Raw genomic sequence first — 21,515 nt, forward strand, 5'->3', positions numbered from 1 at the left:
CTTTAGCATGCATTTTTCTGAAGGTTATGAAGTCTGAAACTCAGTGTCTGTCATTATTTAGTGACTTAATTTGTAAATGATTTGCCAGAAAACCACAAATTTTATGAGGAACAAACCAAAAATAAGAAGCAAAAATCTATCATTCTGTGAAAATCTGGACAGTTGGGAGGTATAGTTCAGCTGGGGCTGTTATTGAGTTTGCCGCCCTTCCCCCTCACAAAATCATGGTCGAATGGAGCCTCCCCTCCTGCAGCCATTCCAATGACCCATTACTTGTCTATTTCACTCCATTTACCATAAACACTAATGTGCATACTGCTTTACTTCTATGATGATTTGGACTTCATTTGAAAGTTTTATTTTGCATTTTACAGCACAAACACTAAGGCATTTGCTAAGCAAAGCAATGCAGTCTCACAATGAAAACAGACTTAGCATTAAAACCTCTCTGCCCTTGAAACTCACACTCATTGAAACAGCATTGAAACCCACATTCAAAGAAAATACATTTTGCCAGTGGCAAATAAAATTAACTTTGGGCTGTTTTCAAATCATAGGCCCCTTGCACATGAAACATATATGTGCTCTTTGATACACCTTCCTAATTGTACTAAATTATATTCCTTGTACAATACAGTACAGTTGTTAGAGGGCATTTTAAATTTATTGTTTTGAACATTTTTCCAGTAAACAATGAAACAAAACGCATGCACCAATAATGACAAAACTGACCAATTCAGAACATTTTTCCAGTAAACAATTAAACAAAATGCATGCACCAATAATGACAAAACTGCCCAGTTCAACATCATAAAAGTCTACTCAAACTTTTACAGTCCGCCATTATCAGTAAATATGCACAATCTCTGAAGAAGTAAAAGTCATCTAATTCCACATTAAAGAAATCTGTAACTAATGAAGAGGTTGCTGCTAGCAAACACCTTTATATTTCATGGTTTCATCGAAAAATAAAGTGCTTGTTGCCCCTGAGGAATAAATTGCCTATATTACATTAAAAAAAATGATAAGCTAGTAATATTGCAGTAGGAAATGGATGGCAAACTGATAACAGGTCCATAGCATCTTCGCCAAAGAGGACATTCTCAGTATGGCAGCATCCACCCCTTGTGAGAGTAGAACCCACAGCCTTCTGCATCAAAAGCAAGTATACAACCTGTTGTGCTACTAACAATGTCAGCAGACTCTGCATAAGCAGCACTAAACTTCTCTTCCCCTGCAGCTCTCAACTCCTTGTAAAATCTACTCAATACTCAACTGCATCTCAACTTCGCAGCACAAGAAATCTGGAAAAAGCCAAAATTTATTGGGGGAGGGTCAAAAGCCCAAAAAACAGGGACACATTAAACATTGCTTGTATAATCTTGGAAAGTTGCTAGAATAAAATGCTGTGTTACCATCATACATTTTACTGCCAAGGTTCCTGTGCAAAACAGTCAGAGCAACATGCCACTATGCCAAATCAGCTGCTATGTGAAAGAGAGGAAGACTGAAACTTAAATGGCTATCATTTAGTGAATTCAGTTCTCACCATAGCTGTCAACCTCTTAACACAAAACACCTGGACAAACCCAGTAATGAGGGAATACAGCCCTCAAACATATTCAGTAAATTAAGTTCTTGCCATAGCTGTCAACCTTAGCACAAAAAACCTGGACGAAGCCAATAGTGGGGGAATACAGTCCCAAAAATAGGGACAAATTTCAAATATTCATCTTATAAACTTAGAAAATTGCTAGAATAAAATGTTTTGTGTTACTATGTATTTTCTGAAGAATATGAAGTCTGAAATTCAAATGCCTGTCAGTTTTACTTATTTAACATTTGTTAACCAGGAAAGTCTGACAGAACAAAAACAAATTTCAGCAGAGGCCCAGGGAGAAATACTGCAGACATGTGTCTTTGTAAAATAGCAGGACACCAGAGCAAACCCGCACAAGTACAGGGAGGAAATACAGACTCCACACCGAAGGCAACCCAGCATCAAACCAGAAAACCTGTAGCTATGAGGCAACAATGCTACCACTGCACCAGAAAATATTTAAGGAGTTAAACATTCAGAAACCTGAAGACTGAAATTCAAATGCCTGTCAATTTTATTTAACATTTGTTAACCAGGACAGTCTGACTTGGAACAAAAAAACAATTTTCAGCAGAGGCCCAGGAAGAAATAATGCAAACACATGTCTTTGTAACATGGGAGGACACAAAAGCAAACCTACACAAGCACAGGGAGAAGATGCAGACCCCACACAGAAGGCACCCCAACCAAGAATCAAACCTGAAGCTGTGAGGCAACAATGCTACCACTGCACCATCAAATATCTAAGCATTTACATATTTAGAAACTGCAGATATCATGAGGAACAGAATAGATCAAATATGAGGCAAAAATCTGCAATTTTTTTACAAATGGTGGTGAGTATGGAATTCAGGCCTTTACCACCTGCATACAAGGTACAGAGTTCAAGCCTGCGGTATTCCCTACCACACCACCATGAGTTTGCTCTAGCCACCAGTATATAGCAACTGGGGCATTACACACACACACACTTCCTTTGCCTAGATAACTGCTCACCTTGCAGACGATCCACCCTTCCTTTGCCTAGATAACTGCTTGCCTTGCGGCACGATCACTTTTTGCCTAGAGCCACTGCCTGCTGCAGCAACCCTAGATATCCAAACAGTCCAATTGCCGCCGATGAGCAATATCCGAACAGTCCAAACCCTTGCGATTGGTCCAGCGCACCTCGTTAGCTGCTACATGCATCTTGATTGGTCCAGCCTGCTGCAGTCTGGAGTGCCTCCATTCCATGACATCACCACCGCACAGACTTCTGGGCATCTTGGGGCTGAGATGCCTTTCCCCCTATCTAGACTGCTGAGAAAGCAGTCTGAGAGTGTTCCCATGTATCTAGAGCATGCGTGCATGTGCAGACTTCCAGGAATTACAGTTTGTTTTTGTGTTTCTTAGTTTTATTTTTATTTATTTTCTAAGTGGGAGGGTTGCAGTCCTGCAGTCCTATAGCACGAGCCACCCCTGGACAAAGCTAAAAATAATGGTGGGACAAAGGGTCAAAATCAGGGACATATTCTAAATCCTGCTCTTAAAATGTAGAAAGAAGTTAGAATAACAGGTTCTGCATTAACATGAATTTTCTGACTAATAAGATGTGTTAAACTGAAATGTATGCCATATTTAGTGACTTCAGTCCTCACTCCATCCATCCAGCCTCAACCCCTTTTCCCATTTTTGCACATGGGGTCTGGGTGTCACTTAAATAGTGATAATCATCTGGAGCCAAAATTTACACTGCTGGGTGGCTGGCCGTGCCGTGGTAGTTCACCCGTACCACACACTCGCACATACACTCACACCTAGGGCCAATTTAGAGTGTCTAATCCACCTCCCGCATGTCATTAGAATGTGGGAGGAAACTGAAGCACCCGGAGAAAATGCACACGAACGTAGGGAGGATATGCAGATTCTGCACAGAAGACAAGCCAGCTGAGAATCAAACCAGAGTCAGTCTTTAATGATTTGTCAAAAAACACAGATGTTATGAAGAACAGGCACACACATGAGGTAAAAATCTGGACTGTCTACAAAATTCTTAATAATTAAGAGATATGCCCCTAACTCAGTCTTCCCAACATGAGTTGTGGCAAAACAAAGTATCGTAGTTGGTTGAGTCAGTAAGTGAGATGAAGCTCTGCCTGTCCTGCCCACATTGTCTCTTACTAAACACACAGTGAAGGCCTTTGCTACTGAAATGCTACTCAGGTAACAGTTGGTCCAACTAACAAAGCAGCAATGGAATGAGATGGTTCTTTACCTTAACAGTGGGAGGAGCTACCAAATATGTGACTCAACTATAGATATGATAAGGAATAAGGAATAACTTACCAATGCTTAATTTCATGGGGTCCCTGAGCTTTCAGTCTGTAAGCTTTCCAGCAGTAACCCAGTGAACTGTATCACATTGCAAAGCTGGTCTGTGATGGTCCACCGATGCTGACAGGAATGAGTACTCTGGTTAGAAAAGCATGAATGGCAAGTGTGCGCTAACTCAAAGTCACAGAGATGTCAGAAATCATTTTACTCCAGCCCTTCCAGTTTATGTGTTCGGCCAGCTACCCTCCCAATTCTACAATCTAAGCAATGAGACTGGGGCAACCAGTCTCAAAAGAAAGGCATTTTCAGAGTCACATGGCTGTCACAGGGCTGCCAGCTGCATACATATGTCATTCAAACCCTCCCTGTCTACATACAGTGTATATCACCCCTACCTACAGCATGAATGCAGTTATTGACATGGAAAGCATGCTCATTTCCTGGTTTCACCTTTTATAGTCAGGCACTGGTTCTACCAGTATCTGCCACCAGAGATAAAAAAAAGTTGTCCTGCTGGACTTTTGGTCAAGTACAATTTATTTTTAAAAAGAAAAAAAATGGTGGCAGTAATAAATGCATGTAATACAGGGAGTCCTGGGTTTAATCCATAGAAAAGTGTCAGTGTTTTCTTTTCCTGTTTAGTTGTTGATACAATACTAGGTTTATGGTTTGTACTGCATTCGGATGCTTGTGTATTAAAAAGTCACCATTGAGGTGGTTTCCGAGTTGACTGGAAAAACTACTGTTCCTGAGGTAGACCAGATAGCTACACAGCTGCCTAGAGACTTCTTGTTGGTCCAAAGGCAGTAACATCCTAGGTTCAATTCCCAGACAAAGCTTGGTTTCTGTTAATGCAATACAAGGTTAATGGCTTGTACTACATTTAGATGCTGGTGTGATAAAAAATCTCCATTGAAGTGCTTTCCTATTTGAAAGGAGTAACAACTGCTCTTGGATAGGACCAGGTATTCAATTGTACAGGGGGTCCTTGTTGATCCAGTAGTAGTGCAACTGCATATAATGCAGGAGGTTCTGGATTTAAACCCCAAATAAGGATCCACGTTTTCCTTTCCTGTTCAGTTATATGTTGAAAGAAACACTCTACATTCTGACATTGTATTCATCACCACCTCAGCCAACAAAATTAAGAAATGACACTTAGAAGTGTCCAACTCTGTCACACAACTATGCCAGGTGCCCAGTTCTCTAATAACTCTCATCTGAAAAGAAAACAAAACTTTGCAATTGCAGTTCCACTCTTTTTCCAAGCAGATGTGGCTTCACTCCTTGGCAATTACATGGAAGACCTGCCTACTTCTTCAGTGCATCTGAAAAGGAATTTTGTATTGTTATTTAAGAGGCATTTCAGTAAATGACAGCATGTAGACACAGGCCGGTTGTGTCACAAGGACTGTACATTGTCACTGCACAATATCGTCCCAAAAGATGAGCTCCCACTCACTGTAAATACTAGTCTCAGACAGACTGCTATGAAGACACTGCTACAGTTAATGAGGCAGGGCCTCAAGATGACAGTCTTGTTTCCTCCCTTTCATCCTGTACACATTAAGTCCCTGTTCTCTTCCAGACCATTCATTCCTCCTGACTCCACCCCCAGTCTCATAGAGTACCAACAGAGGGAGGTGGTTGCTGGGGATTGCTGACACCATCCAGTAGAGTTAGCAAGAACTTTATATTTTTGCATCCTTAAATCTTCCAGTTGTATGGAAAATAAAGTGCAGTTCCTAATATGGGTGGATACTTCTCTACGCCTGGGATTACAGCTAGAGTACATATATACTCTTTCATGAGCTGGCAGTCTCCAAATTCCCTAGATGCTAGTGCTGCAGTCTGTAGCCTTGTCCCAACTGAATGTTTTGTGGTGGGCTCCATAACCCCCTCTTCACTGAGATGAGTCATCTGGCATTCCCCACTCACTCCCCTCAAAACCCTATCTGGATCCTCCTAGTTAATCTCAGGTGACTCCGGGTATCGCCAGGGCCTAAACCCCTATGCTGCAGAGCTGGCTGCTACTTTGAAAAGTTGTCAAAAAATTTGTGAATGATACCAGCATTACAACAGTGCAATTTCATTTTGTGAATAATTGGCAGATTTTTTGCCAGTTTTTCAAACTTTTGACCCCAAAATTTTCAACACGCTTCCACAGAGGCCTAGATGAGATTCTTGTCATTGTCGCTGTATCGTTCAGCGTTAAGAAACAATTCTGCATGTTGATCTGAAAATACCAGTTATGGCATTTATTCTGCAGTGACACAGCAATATTTTAAAAAGTGACAGACCCAAAGATGAAGATATTAAAACTCTGGCCCAATCTAGTCACAGTTGCCAGCTGTAAACATAGATTTATTACAATGAATACTCGTTTAAACCTTTGATTATCAATATTTTGCCCCGAATTTTCATCTCTACCTTGAAACATAACACTATAACACAAACTACAAATCCTCACTCATTGAAATAATTATACAATGTTACTGTTGTAGTTTTATAATTGCGACTACTGGTCAGTGTTACACACCCGCATTTTCGTGGACAACTACTACTTCTTCTATGTAATATTTTGCTTTCATTACAAAGTTCCATGTAGTGTGACATCTGTAATGACTTGATTCTCTGTCACTGTTCAGAGCATAAAACCAAAAATGTCTCACAAGTGGCGAGAACCCATCTCATGAGTTTTAAGTTAATACACTGGAATCCACACAACGAACAAACACCGTCTCTGGAGAAGAGTAAAATACTTTTGGATTGTTTTTGGGGATTAAATTATTTTACTCTGCTCCAGAGACGGTGTTTGTTCGTCTGGATTCCAGTGTATTAACTTACAACTCGTGAGATGGGTTCTCGCCAGTTATAAGGCATTCTTGGTTTTATTTGTGGTTTTTGCCTCTCAACACCACCTTTTCTTATTAGTATTGTTCAGAGCATATAACCTTACCAGACAAAATATCACTCCACCTTTTTTCTTCACAGATCCTTAAAAACATTACCTCTTAAAGCTAGTGAATTGATTATTTATCATAGCTGTGTTGCTAGCCAAGCCTTCTTAGCAACTACTGAACATAGCATCTGCATGAAATACACTACTAGCAGATGGATGGCATGTTCCTGACTATATTAGTCCTCAACATGTAAGTCTATGAAATTCAGTGTCCAGTTAGCCGGTTCCATAATCTGTGAGTAATGCCACTGTTCTACGCATTCACAAGTAACCAATCATAAATAAATTACAGAGATCTGTTTTTAGCATTGCATGAATTTGCAAGTGCCTTGTACATGGACTTACAACCCAACATAATCAAGCTGTGTTCTCGACATGGATGGCAAGAAATTCACGTCTTGAGCAAAGCTCGAGAGGTGAATTTCTTGCCATCCATGTCGAGAACACATAATAAAGTGTTATGATCGGTAAATCTGATCATAATCCTTTGTAGTGCATGGAGCATTATCTGCTCCATGTACTACTAGTTACAAAAAAACAGTAAACGTTTTGATGTTTTCCCAAGCCGTAAAGTACTTAGGGGGCAATGTCAGAAAGGCAGTGTAACACTTTCTGATACTTTTACACTCACCTTTCAGGGCTCTCAATGGTCCAGATATTTGCAGAATGTCCAGGTGTTTGCCACATTTTTTGGTCTGTTTCTCATAAAGTCTGTGCTTGACAAATCACAAAGGACTGAAGTCATTGAATAGTGACATACATTTGACTTTCTGAGTTTGTACCTTTCAGAAAAAAAATACACTTCTGGCGAACACATTCTGTTATTCTAACTACTTTCTAAGTTTGTAAGAGGAATGGACACATTATTCAGACAACAGTACTGCCACTTTCATTTAATGTTCAGTACTGGCAGATCTGACTGTAGATTGAACATAACAGCTTAAGCAGGGGGTGCTTAACAATTGTTGAGCTTAGGTTTCGCACCACTTTAACACTTAACTGAATTGTCTTTTCATGCATTACATAGAGGATTATGATTGGATCGCCGATCATAACCTGTTTATTATGTGTTCTCAACATGGATGCCAAGAACTTCACCTCAAGTGCAAAGTTCAAGAGGTGGATCTTGGCATCCATGTTGAGAACACATAATTTAAGGTTATGATCAGAGACACAATCATAATTCTTTGTAGACCGTAGAGCTTTATCTGATCCATGTACTACTGGATACAGGGAAACATTGTGAAGTGCTTTGTCAGCTTTCAAAGCTGTAAAACACTCAGCAGATGCAGTAATAAAGGCAGTGTAATGCAGTCCATTATGTTTATAGTCAACTCCATGCCTCTTAACAGTCCAGATTTTCACAGAATGGCCAAATTATTGCTTCATATTTTTGGTATGTTCCTCATAAAATCTGTGCTTTTTGGACAAACTACTGAGTCTTGAAGTCACTAAATAATGATGTACAATTATTTGAGTTTCATCCTGTTATTCTAGCAGCTAATTTTATTTGAGGAAGCTGGGGACACACATGTTACCATTACAGACTACAGGCAGTAAAAAATCTTTTATTTCTGCCTCTGTCCTTTGCTGGTCAGTACTAGAAGATTTCACTGCCTAGCTCAAGATTCGTCCTTAACGACTTAAGCAGGGGGTGCTTAACAATTGTTAGGGTCAGGTCACTCTCCACTCTGACATTTAGCTGATTTGTCTTTTTCTGAATATCAGAGTGTAATCACAGCATTCCATGCACTATATATATATATATATATATATATATATATATATATGTATATATATATATATATAAACATATATATATATATATATATATATATATATATATATATATATATATATATATATATATATATATATATATATATATATATATATATGTAAACACACATATGTATATATATATAAATAAGCATTTTATATATATATATATATATATATATATATATATATATATATATATATATATATATATATATATATATATAGGCCCCCTACGAAATCCCAAATGCACAGAATCCCGATTCCCAAAATACTGAGACAAAAAGCCCGAAACCCCACATTACCGAAAAGATGAAAGCGTGAAATTCAAAATCGTGAAACTAATACATACATACAGCACACACAAACATACACACACCCTCCCCCCATAACCAAACAAACCATCCTACAGTAAAGATAAGCAGGGGGGCTTCGCCCCCCCCCTGTGCCCCGCACACACACCCTACTTTATTATTCTAACTCCGAGATCGCACAAACATATGCACAAGGCAAACTCACACCCACACATTACAGTCCCACACACACACACACACACACACACACACACACACACACACACACACACACACACACACACACACACCACAGTCACAACACACACTTACACACACTAAAGACCCTCACAAACACACTTACACACACATACTTACCTGAACAGCAACACCAGAAGCGCTAACTCAAAATCCCTTAACATCGGGATTTTGAATTTCACGCTTCTGGTCTTTCAGTAATGTGGGGTTTTGGGCTTTTCGTCTCGGTATTTTGGGCATCGGGATTCTGTGCATTTGGGATTTCGTAAGGGACCTACATATATATACATATATATATATATATATATATATATATATATATATATATATATATATATATACATACATACACACACACACACACTCACATTGTTTTTTTTTTGTTTTATCAGATAATTTGGTGCAGACTTCATCAGTTAGGACTGGCAAAAACAGTATCAGGTAAACTATAGCACAGCACTTTAAATAATATATTCTAAGTGCTTTAGACTTTCTTTATACTGCATTACATTTGCTTGATATCAGAATAATACATTAGGTTAGAAATGGTACATAGTAAGACTGTTCAATGTTGATAGAAAGCCACTTAACAGACAAAGGTAAAATGAGCATTCACTACTACTTGACAAAACAGCAAACAGGCAAACAGAATTCTAAAAAGAAAACTTTCTGAAACCCAGTGGCATTAAACAGAGGGTTTCATTAAATGTTTTCTTAGGATTCAATTTGCCTGTTTGTTGTTTAAGTCCATTTTCCACTACTTTTCTACTCTAATACACATTTACAAACTATACGCGATTCCTGTTTATATGCAACATTTGAGAAACATAAACTACTTCCCAAATTAGAGAGACTTTAAATGCTGATCTGTTTACATCTTTACATGCCAAAGTTGATACATAGCATCTATTTTCAAGACTAAGGAGAAAAGCATTAATTCTATATATGATTATACATATTTACAAAATGGTGCCAAGTTTCATCTAAATAATTTCTTTACCTGGGAGGTAGTGTCTTTGAGAACTATAGACAAATGTGGTATATCCAGGAAATCAACACCTGTATTAAAATTAGCCTTCATGAGAGAAGTTCTTGCAGTAGTGTACTTGTATGAGGTATTAACCAAACACCACAAACTGTTAACACCCAACTCCAGTTTTTATTATTTTGGCAGTCTGAAGTCACGTTTCCCGATTCAGCTGTGTTGGGTACTTGTATGAGGTAGCCAAATAAGTTTTCCCCCTTAATTTATGGTAATTAGTTTATTTCATTAGACTGGTGTATAGATGATTCCACTTGGCAGTGCAAAGTTTGCTAAAACTTTTCTCACCTACTGACTATTGAAGCCTAGCCCATCGAAGTGCCCTGGCATTGTACCACCCAACGTTAGTTCTCAGTGCATCTATCAAGTAGAGCCACAATGGAGTGATCCCTGGGGTGAGCTTTCTATTTCCCATCCACTCATCAAGATTTCTCCTGAAGAGGGCCAGAGATGTGCTCTGCCTGACATGTATCGGAAGTCTATTCCAGAGCATGGGCAGTCTCTGGGTTATGAACCTGTCCCTCCAGCATGTTCTACTGATTGTGGTAATGAGGTTAAGGTCTCAGGAGCATGTGGTGTGGAGGGATTGGGATTTCTTTAGATGTAGCATTTCTATTAGAGCTGGGTCAGACATGGTTTTGTAAGTCAAGCAGAGATTGCCTCTTAGTAGACAATATGAGACAGAGAATAGCTGGAGTTTTTTGAGTCTGTCCAAGTAGGACATATGTTTAGGTTCATAGGTAGGTACTAGGCTATCTGCCCAAGGGCATTTTTAAGCCTAGCCAGAGTGTGTTTGCTTTCACTGCCCCATTGATTAATTAACTGAGCCTCTGTCAAGCAGAGCCAATGAAGTGATCCCAGGGGTGTATTTTCTGATACCCATCCACTCGTCAAGGCTTCTCTTGAAGAGTGTTAGTGAGGGGCTATGCCTAATGTAGTTAGGAATTTTGTTCCAAAGCATGGGGAGTCTCTGTGACAGGAATCTATCCCTCCAGCATGTTCTATTTATTGTTGTAGCGAGGTTTAGCTCACTTGAGCATGTGGCTTGCAGTGACTTGGATTTCTTTAGGTGGAGCATGTCCATCAATTCTGAGTTGGACATGGCTTTATAAGTCAGGCAGAGATCACCTCTGAGTAAGCAATATGCCACTGAGTACAGCTGGAGTTGTTTATGTCGGGCTGCATAGGACATATGTTTGAGGCCAGTAATCTTCTTGGTGAGATGCTTTTGTGGAATTTCCAGCTGTTGGAAGTGTCTTGTGAGGTACATCCCAAATGGGGCATTGTACTATATGATGGGTCTGATGAGTGACGAGTAGAGGGGCACTATAACCTCTTTATTCCTAGATGCGAACCCCTTAGTAATGGGATGGGCCACATAGAAGGATTTCCTAACTACTCTGGGAATATGATTGTCAAAGGAGAGATTACTATCTTCCTGGGTCCCCAGATCTCTTATTACCTCTTCTGTATTAAGGGGGCTGCCACCTATGTGGTAATTCATGGGTGTTTTGTTTTTCCCAAACAGAATGACTATGCATTTTTTGGCATTTAGCTTGAGGCCATGACTTTGACACCAGGTGTCTGTCTCAGTAAGGCCTTTTTGAAGGATGCCCGTGTCAGCCAGAGAGTCAATTATGGCTCCCAGTTTGCAGTCATCGGCGAACTTGGTTAGCCATAGTCCTCCTGTGTTTGCCTGTACTTCTGAGAAATATATGCCGACCAGTAGGGGTCCCAGAACCGAACCTTGCGGGACACCACTTGTGACTGGTTTAGAGTCAGACCTGGAACCCGCTATTCTTACCGTGTGAGTTCTGTCTGTAAGCCAGTTGGCAACCCATCTTGTGACGTAGGGGTTTATGTTCAGGCTGGTGAGTTTTTCTATAATACCTGAGTGAGGAATGGTGTTGAACGCCTTGGCGAGATCAAGGTAGGCTGTGTGAACTACCTTTCCCTTGTCTATGGCCTTGGTGACTGTCTCGAAGAAGTCAACCAGGTTTAGTAGGCATGATCTGCCCTTAACAAAGCCGAACTGGGTCAGGTTAAGTGTTTAGAGGTCCCCAATGTCTTTGTTAATGAGTTCCATGATGATGTGCTCCATAGCCTTGCAGACCAAGCTAGTCAGGCTTATGGAGCGATAGTTACCAGGGTCAGTTGTGGTCCCTCCTTTGTGGAGCAGAATAACCGTTGCTGTGTGCCATTCTATGGGCACATAGCCTGTGTAGAGGTTGAGGTTGAACAGTGTGTTTAGGTGGGGGGTTAGTTCGTTCTGTAGTTCGTGCAAGACGCAGCCTGGGACACCATCTGACCCCATTGATGCTGCGTTTTTGGCTTTTAAAAAGGCTGTTTTCACCTGTGCTTCTGTGATTTCCGGAACATTACACTTTTCCGGTATTGTTGTGGGCCCTTTTGAAGGTGAGAGGGAGGTGAAGTTTGCACTGAATCTATCTGCCAGGATGTTGGCAATATCAGTAGGTTCAGTATATTTTGTGCTATTTTGCACTAACTCAGAGCATATCTGCGAGTTGCCACTTAGATTCTTGACATAGCTAAAGAAGGCTTTGTGGTTATCTTTCAAATCCTTGGCTATTTTTCTTTTGAAGTTAGCCTTGGATGATTTTATGGGGAACCTTAGTTTCTTACTGATACTGATTAGGGATGTCTTTCCTTCTTGGGATTTGCTTTTTTTCTGAACTACTTTCCTCCTTCTGTTGTATAATCTGTTTATGGCAGGGGTCCACCAGACTGGTTTCCTACTCTTAGGGGAGTGAGTGTAGGTCTTGCTAGGGATTGCACGATCCATGCATCCTTGTAGGTGCTCATAGAGTGCAACTGTAAAGGAATCTGCATCTTGGGCAGTGTTATCCTTTAGCGTGGGAGCTGTGAAACCTACCACCTCTGCCTTAAGTAAGGTGAAGTTTGCTTTAGAAAAGTTTTTCACTGTGGTTTCCTTGGTTGGGGGTGGTGGTGGGGTGTGGACATCCAGGGTGATTAGTTTATGGTCTGATCTAACCAGTGACAGGTTGACCTCCGGTACGGAACACCTGTCGCCCATGTTGGTGATGACCAGGTCCAATATATTGTGGCCTCTGGTAGGGGAGTTTACCAGCTGATCCAGGGCATTTGAGTTGATAAATTCCAGGAAGCGCTGAGCCTGGGAGTTTGTACTCAAGTAGTTTTCCCAGTTAATGGTAAGGTAATTGAAATCACCCAATATCAGGGTGTTCGGTAAGACCTTCATGTTTTCCAGTGTCTCCAGAAAGGCAGAGTGGTGGTCCTGGGTCATGGAGGGTGATCTGTAGCAGGCCACAATTTACATTGCAGATTTGCCCGATGTTAGTTGCACATGGATGATCTCAGAGGTATCATGCTATGCCACTAACCTGGAGGTGTGAGTATCCTTGATGAATATGGATACACCCCCTCCTTTTGTGTTTCGGTCCGTGTTCTGTGGCCAAAATATGTGGTATGAGTTGTAGCCCAGTAGTGCTGGAGTGCTCTCTGGAGCCTTGAACTAGGTTTCAGTTACTGCACAGATGTCGACGTTCTCCAAACTGAGTGCTTCGAGCGCATGCATTTTAAGATTTAAACTCCTGGCGTTGAGTAGCATAGCCCTCATTTTTTACTTGTGCTGTTTAAGGTGGTGGGTTTGAATTTTGAGCCTTGCCTAAAAAAGGCTCTATGGGGGAAGCAAGAGCCTTGGCCAGTATTCAAAAGCCAAGGGGTGACAGGTGCAAGCCATCACTTGCGAAGCAACATGGCTTGTCGAGCATGTCATCCCAGGCTGACAGACACTGAATCCCCTTTGAATGACACCAGAAGCTTATCCAATTGTTAAAATTGATAATTTTTTCTTTATACTGAGGTATAATTCTTGGCGAGGGCAGGATGCTACACAGGGTCAGGGTCATAGCCTGACCTAGGATCCTCTTCGTGAGGTACTTTTGTGGCCTCTCCAGCTATTGCAGGTGTCTAGTGAGGTACATGTCAAATGGGGCATTATACTCTATGATTGGTTTAATGAGGAAAGAGTAGAAAGAAATGATGACCTCTTTCTTCCTGGATGCAAAACCCTTGGTAATGAGATGTGCCACATAGAATTAAAGCATATATCCTTTTTGAGACCAGAGGGAGTAGAGAATGGCCTATGTTGGGACAGAGCCAGATGTGCCTTTGCAGGCTGCTACCATGATGCTCATAACATAGAGAGAGGTTGATGAGCCTAGCTACATATATGGTCAATCACTGTTTATATGTGGAAATGAGTGTAACTGCAGGAAGAGTGCATTCCAACATGGGAATCTGTATGTTAATAGCTGCAGTCTTTCTTTCTTTCTGAAGGGGCAAGGTGGTTGTCAAAGGCATAGGATGCTTTGATCTTCTGCATGGAGTTGTCTGGATGAAAGTAGCTGACTCTCTTGTCATCTGGTCATTTTAAACAGCCACTATTTGAGAATGCAGGAATCGTGTGTATTTGGGTGAAGTAAGACAGACTACTTAAATTGATATCTGACATGAGCAGCAAAGTAGGTATAGTGGCTGTGGCTGCCTGTGGCGAAAAATGACTTGCTGTCAGCTGTTGTGTGCTCGTTATTTTGGCCATGTAGGAACAATGCGATTTTTGTGAAGCAACTTCAAATACTGTAATGGATTGAAGCTGTTTGTGCAGAGTGAAGGTGAAAAGCATTACATAGCCATCCTCTTTTATAACACTCAGGCAAATGAATTGTACATAGAAGTGACTATAACTGCTTGGTGGCGATTGTCTGGATGAAAGTAACTGATTTTGTTATCAGTTGCTCAGTTTAAACAATCATCTCTCAAAAAATAAGGTAAAAAATGTATCACAGAATGTCTGGTCCATTCAGAGCTTCTGAGGGGCCTGGTATTTCCACACACCAAAGCTCTATAATTAGATTTTGACACAGGTTTAGTAGTGGCCTCTGTCCTGAACTCTTCCTAGCCTAAAGCTGACCCTGCTCAGAGGTATGCATTAAAGACTGCTGTAGCTTAAGTGGGGGACTGAAGTGGAGACAATGCCATCATTTCATTAATTTTCCTCCCAAACCCCAGAGGTGTGCATAAGTCACTATATCTTGGGCTGGTAACAGTGTGGTCATTATTTCTTTAACTTTCATCACAAACTTCAGGGCTGTGTCTAGAGGGACACCATAGCTTGTAGAGGAGCAGTGAACCATCAAGGAGAAACAAGTCAGAAATATTACTGAGATCATTATTTTTTTTCACTCCTCACAATCAAGAATTCAATGCATATACAGATGGCTATTGTTTGGGCAGAGTAAGGAAGGATGTTTATATATATATATATATATATATATATATATATATATATATATATATATATATATATATATATATATAATGTGCGTGTGTGTGTTTGTGTATGTGACAGAAATAGATTGAAATATGAAATGTTATATTTTTTGTTAGTTTGACATCAGACACATATGTGGACAGTGATTGTATTTTGGGGGTAGGGTGAAGACGCACTCTGATTACCAGTATGACAGCAGCAACTTGAAAACCTGACTGTGGCCATTTTGCATTAATTTTGTCCCAGTCAAACACCATAGGGAATACAGAAAAGGTGAACTTTTTTTCTTTAGCGGGGGTAGTGTGGCATTTATGTTTCTCAAATATGGATTATGTATCCTCACAAGCATGTCTTCTCAGTTTATTGCTAACTACTAATTTGTCAGCTTTGAGCATTAAGCCTTGGATACAACGTGTTTTTCATTAAAAGGAAAAAGTAAGACTGAATTTCTTTCATTAGTCATGATTTTTTTCAGGTCATCATTGGATTAAATGTTTGGAAAAAGCTGTAAAATGCACCTATAACAGGTCTACTTCATATAAATGAAATCCCACTTACCCGACTTTCGTAACATCGAGCCGAGAACACTGAAAGTCCAAAACACTGACCGCTCGGAACACCGATGTTTAACTAAAGATAAGTAATTCATTGGCCAACCCAACAAACACACTGAAATGGAAGTAAAGAAAACACACCCACGTACCCCGTAACTAAATATACTAACTCCGAGATTGCACTACCATGGAGGTCAAGGGCAAAGGTCAATATGCTGGCCAAGCAGTTGCTTACCTTTAGTTACATGTCTGTGTTCTGAGCGGTCAGTGTTTTGGACATTCGGTGTTCTCGGCTTGATGTTATGAAAGTTGGGTAAGTGAGATTTCGTTTATATATAGGGGACCCACCTCTAACATACAGAATGCATATAGCTTCTGGCCCTCAGACCCTAAGCTTAATGCCATTATTTCCACCATAATTATTAAACTGTAGTCTTGTTCAATTTCGGTGTGTTGAAAGGATGCAAGAGAAAGCAAAGTTGAAATAATAAATTAATTTTTTTCCTTTACTATGATTATGTTTTGTCTGCCATTGAATGAAAAAGTTTGATTAAAAACTTTAATATCCACCTCCAAGCATGTAGCCCCCAGATCTCTATTTTAATGCAGATATTTCCTCCACAGTTAATACAATGTCATCATGAGTGCTTAAGGTGCTTTGAAAGTATGCAGGAAAAAGCTGAGTGTAAGAATAGTTATTTTTCTTCAGGTCATCATAGGATGGAAAGTTGTTTAAAGATTCTAAAATGCAACTCAGAACATCTAGAAGCCTTATAGCCTGGACCTCAGACCCCCAGATTAATGTAGTTATTTGCAACACAGTTATCAGAGTGGAGTCTTGCCTAGTTAAGGTGTGTTGAATGAATGGTTACAGGAAAAAATGAGTAAGGTAAACAGTGAGAAAGGGAAGCAAAAATTAAAAGTAAGATAAACTGTGAGAAAGGGAAGCAAAAATTAAAAGTAAGGTAAACTGTGAGAAAGGGAAGCAAAAATTAATCTGAGTGAACAGGCCAGGATGAGGAGGACCATGGAGGTACCAGATGATGTGTATGCATGTGGGGGTAGTAGTACAGTGCTGTGGAGTGGGCACAGTAGAGGCCTTCACCTTGGGTACCATTTCACCTAAGGCTGGCTCCCCCATCTGTTTAAATAGACTTCTTGCACTGCAGAGTAATACTAGCCCTGATGATTCTGGGAGGCAACCCATTGTGTCCATGCATGCTCTAGGTCACTCTTGTTTATTCCTTTGGTGGGTTCTGTTTTCATTTTTTCCTCTTTTCTTTTCTGTAGCCATCCTCAAAACCATGCTGTAGACCATATGCTACAACAAAGAAAACAACCATAAAAAACAGAAGCACCATGGTTAGTCAGCCAAAGGGTTTTCCCCTCAAAAAACAAGTTAACTGTACATCAAACTTGCAAATTGCACCAAACAAACAAACAAACAAAAATGCCAGCACTCATCTATGAAAATAAAATTAAAACAAAAAAAAAAAACATTTTAATATGACAATTCAATTATTCAGTTTGGTTTTCCTTGAAATTGTCGACTTGCTTAACAGTGAGACGACAACAGTGAAGATTTAAAACAGCGAACTCCCAGAACGGCAAATTTTGCCTCCTGGAAAATAATCACTTGGCCACCACTAATGAACACAACCTCAAAAACAAATTCTACACCCCCACACCTCCCCTACATAAATATGCCAACTCTGAGATCCCACTACAATGGAGAAAAGGGGAAAGGTCGCCATAGTGGCCAAATGATTAGTTTACCAGAAGCAAAATTCGCTGTTCCGGGAGTTCGCTGTTTTAAACCTTTGCTGTTGTCATCTTGCTGTTAAGCGAGTCATTATTCTGGTAAGTTGATGATTTCAAGGGAATCCATTCAGTTTGGCACTTTCGTCCATTTATATACAGACATAATCAGAACTGAAATTCAAAGTTTCACAGACATTTTTCCTCTACCTCAAGAAGTGCATGTAGCAATGCATTTCAGTCTGCACTACCCCATAATACCCCAGTAGCTATCACATGACTGGAAAACAACTAGACACATAGAATATCAAGAAAAATGTTCACACTACATAAACATTGTGTATCTACATTCCCTGGTTTCATTTGTCCATGATAGTCTACATACTGGTCTCTGCAACATGCAAAAGCAATTTGTGGGTAAGACAGAAGTCTTTACTGTCCCTAAATCATACTTCTCAGCTGTCCAAATTTTTGCAGAACATCTCTAATTTTGTCTCATATTTTTGCTCTTTTACTCAAAGAATTGTTTATTTCTGGCAAATCACTAAGGGCTACAGTTAGGTCAGTAATGCCAGACATCAGAACAATGATTCTTATAGTTCATAAAATGTGTGTTGATGCAAAACCTAATGTTCTACTACTTTTTAAATAAATATATTTAAAATTATTCCTGATTTTGGGTGTTTGACCCATCCCCCAATTATTTTTGGCTTTGTCCATAAATCTTGAACAAAGAAGTTGAGAGGTATGCTCGGAGGCACATGATGTGCAAACTATATACTGCAGTGCATTAAAAGGGAACAAATAATTCAGATGCACCTCAGAGGACATTGTTTGGGCATTCCATACAAAAAGTGGTGTTTCAACATGGAAGAAAAAGAAAACTGCTAACCTCTTTATCTAGTAAATATACCAAAGATACCCCAAATGTCTTGAAGCGCTGCTTATAATGCTGACTTCTATATAATGTTTCATTTTTATTTTGATATTTTTATATTCTGCTCTTCTGTAAACCTGCTTCTTAACTATCATTCGACAGTGTTTATCTCTGCATTTAATCAAAGACAGCTACATTTATGCATCATTTCTATACGTTTGGTAATAGTGTTGTAAAAAATAGGGTTGTTACATGACTGTGTTTGTGTATCTTCTGGGGTGTTTTCTGAGTTCTTTATAATCTGGATTGCAAAGCACATTAAATTTGTTTGCTTCTGTGTACCAGTTTTACTCAGAATACCTATTATTTGCAGTTTGCCATTCCCAATGCTATATTTAATAAATGTGATTAGGAACTGGACTTCTAAGTAATGTGTGATTGTTAAGGCAGTGATTACAGTTATTATTTTCATGAGGGGAACATGACATTATGCTAACCACACTGGTATGCTGCTTTTCTGTTCTGCTCCTTTAACAACTGGCAAAATTGTATCTTTTCCTCCGTTTAGCCAGGTTGTGAACCAACTTCCTTTGCTCAGATTCAGTTGGTGTTATCACTTGAGTGTCATAAAATCATAGCATGTGATTGTAGATCAGGATTACTTGGGTCTCTGTAATACCAAATTCCCCAATTACATCAAAAATTACCACTAAAAGTTAACCATGAGTCTATCTGCTCTCATCTCTTTACAGCCTTGTGTTCCTTACAGTCATTATTAAATTCCCTTTCAATATTTGACAACTCCATGATTCATGGGTTTGATTGCCAAGTTATGACTTTCATGGCTTCATCATGTTTGACTACCATAATGCCGTGTTACTGTTTTCTACTTCCCATTATTTTAGAAGAAACTTAAATGGAAAACTTGTTCCATAATCGTGAAGGCATTGCATAATGTATCTGTCACTTTTCTCTGTTAGTACAAACATTCAAATAAAGATGGATTAGACACTACGTCTATAAGCAAATTAGAATATGAGCGTTCCAGAAGCCTTTCTGAATAGTTGAAGTTTTCCAACCCTGTCATTTTGTTATTAAGGAATCATGTACCTTCTCACATTCTTTCACATGGCTTGTTTGAAGATTACAAAATACAGCATTATATTTAACAACAAATGACTAAGGTACAAAGAGATATAATGAGCTCCACAGATTGATAAGAAATTCTGCAGATTATGCTTTTCTGACCTTAGCTGAAACGTAGGGGGTCAAAGTTTAAACTTTTATTTTCCATTGTCCAGTTGTTGTTAATGGTGGTCTTATTTTTCTTTGATTTTGACCATTTTGTGAAGTGTTGTGATGCGACATTGATTGAATTAAATGTGAGATAATTTACTGTTATATTGGGAATATGCAGTTTTGCAGCCCATCTTAAAGATTTCAATATATTTCAGCTGAACTGACACATATACCAAACATCTGCCTTTTTATACTCAGTAAACATGGTTTAGTGAGTGTAAAAAAAAAGTTTTATATATATATATATATATATATATATATATATATATATATATATATATATATATATATATATATACATACATGTGTATGTGTGTGCGTGTGTACGGTGTGCACGTGCACGTGTATGTGTCCTTCTGTGTACATGCATATGTTTGAAAGAGATACAGAATAAGAGTGAAAAAAAAAGAGAAGCGAAAGAGCCTGAGTGCATACCTTTCAGCTTCATTGCTCAAGAATTCTGGGTAAAGCCAACACTCAGGAGGGAGACCTAACATCAGCTGCATTTCTTTAATAATAAGTATTAAACTGAAATGTTTGGCTTCATTTCTTCACAGTAATCTTCAGTGATTTAGTAGAAAATCAAACATTTTTGAGAGACAGAACATCAACGGCTTGCAATGATTTTTTTTCCATTTATTTGATCACAGTTGTACTTTTGAAGTATACTCAGTCAAAAAAGTAGCTGTAATTGATGGGCACATTTGTGGTGCGTGTGGTTGTGGGGGGGGGGCATTAAATTCTTACACAACTTATATTTTGGATGTAAAATGCTTCCTCCAGCAGTGATTGCATATACTTCAGACAGTTTGAATAATCTGGCAGAAGAACTACTTAACATGTTTTAAAAAGTATATGCTACTTAAAAAAATAGACAGCCCATTATTTTAGTGCAATAATATACTCCTGGGTGGGTGTTATGAAGAAAATAATGGACTTTTGGGGGTGGTAAGTCACTCCACCTGCACACCAGGCCTCACAACACTGCAGAGAGGGCTGATATTCCCCTGATTTCAGCCAACTCTGTTGGGCATTATTGCTTGCATGAAACTCATTAACAGTATCCTGAACTGAAAGCTGAAAAACTGATGCTTGAGTCAAATAGTAAAATCCAGTAAAAATAAAGAATGTGTGAGCTGGTGTATGAGCAACGTCTGCTGTCCCTTATTAAATATGTCATGTGGTAAGTGCATTCATCCTCTCTCAAGACATCATCAAACTTCATTAGACCATATTAACAAACAGGTCAGAGAGTCTTTAACTTTAAATTTAACATAATAGCATAATAAAATAAGCTAATATGCACCAGATCTGAACAGACCAATAAAAAGTGCTTACCCAAAAAAGACATAAAAATAAATGGCCGTCAGGATGTCAGCCATAGCTTATATCTCAACAAATGGGCCAGACAGTAAAACAACCAATGAGAGTTAAGCTATAGTACT

Source organism: Protopterus annectens, chromosome 4.part1 (genome assembly GCF_019279795.1).
Source record: "Protopterus annectens isolate FY-2018-M chromosome 4.part1, PAN1.0, whole genome shotgun sequence".
Taxonomy (NCBI): domain Eukaryota; kingdom Metazoa; phylum Chordata; order Ceratodontiformes; family Protopteridae; genus Protopterus; species Protopterus annectens.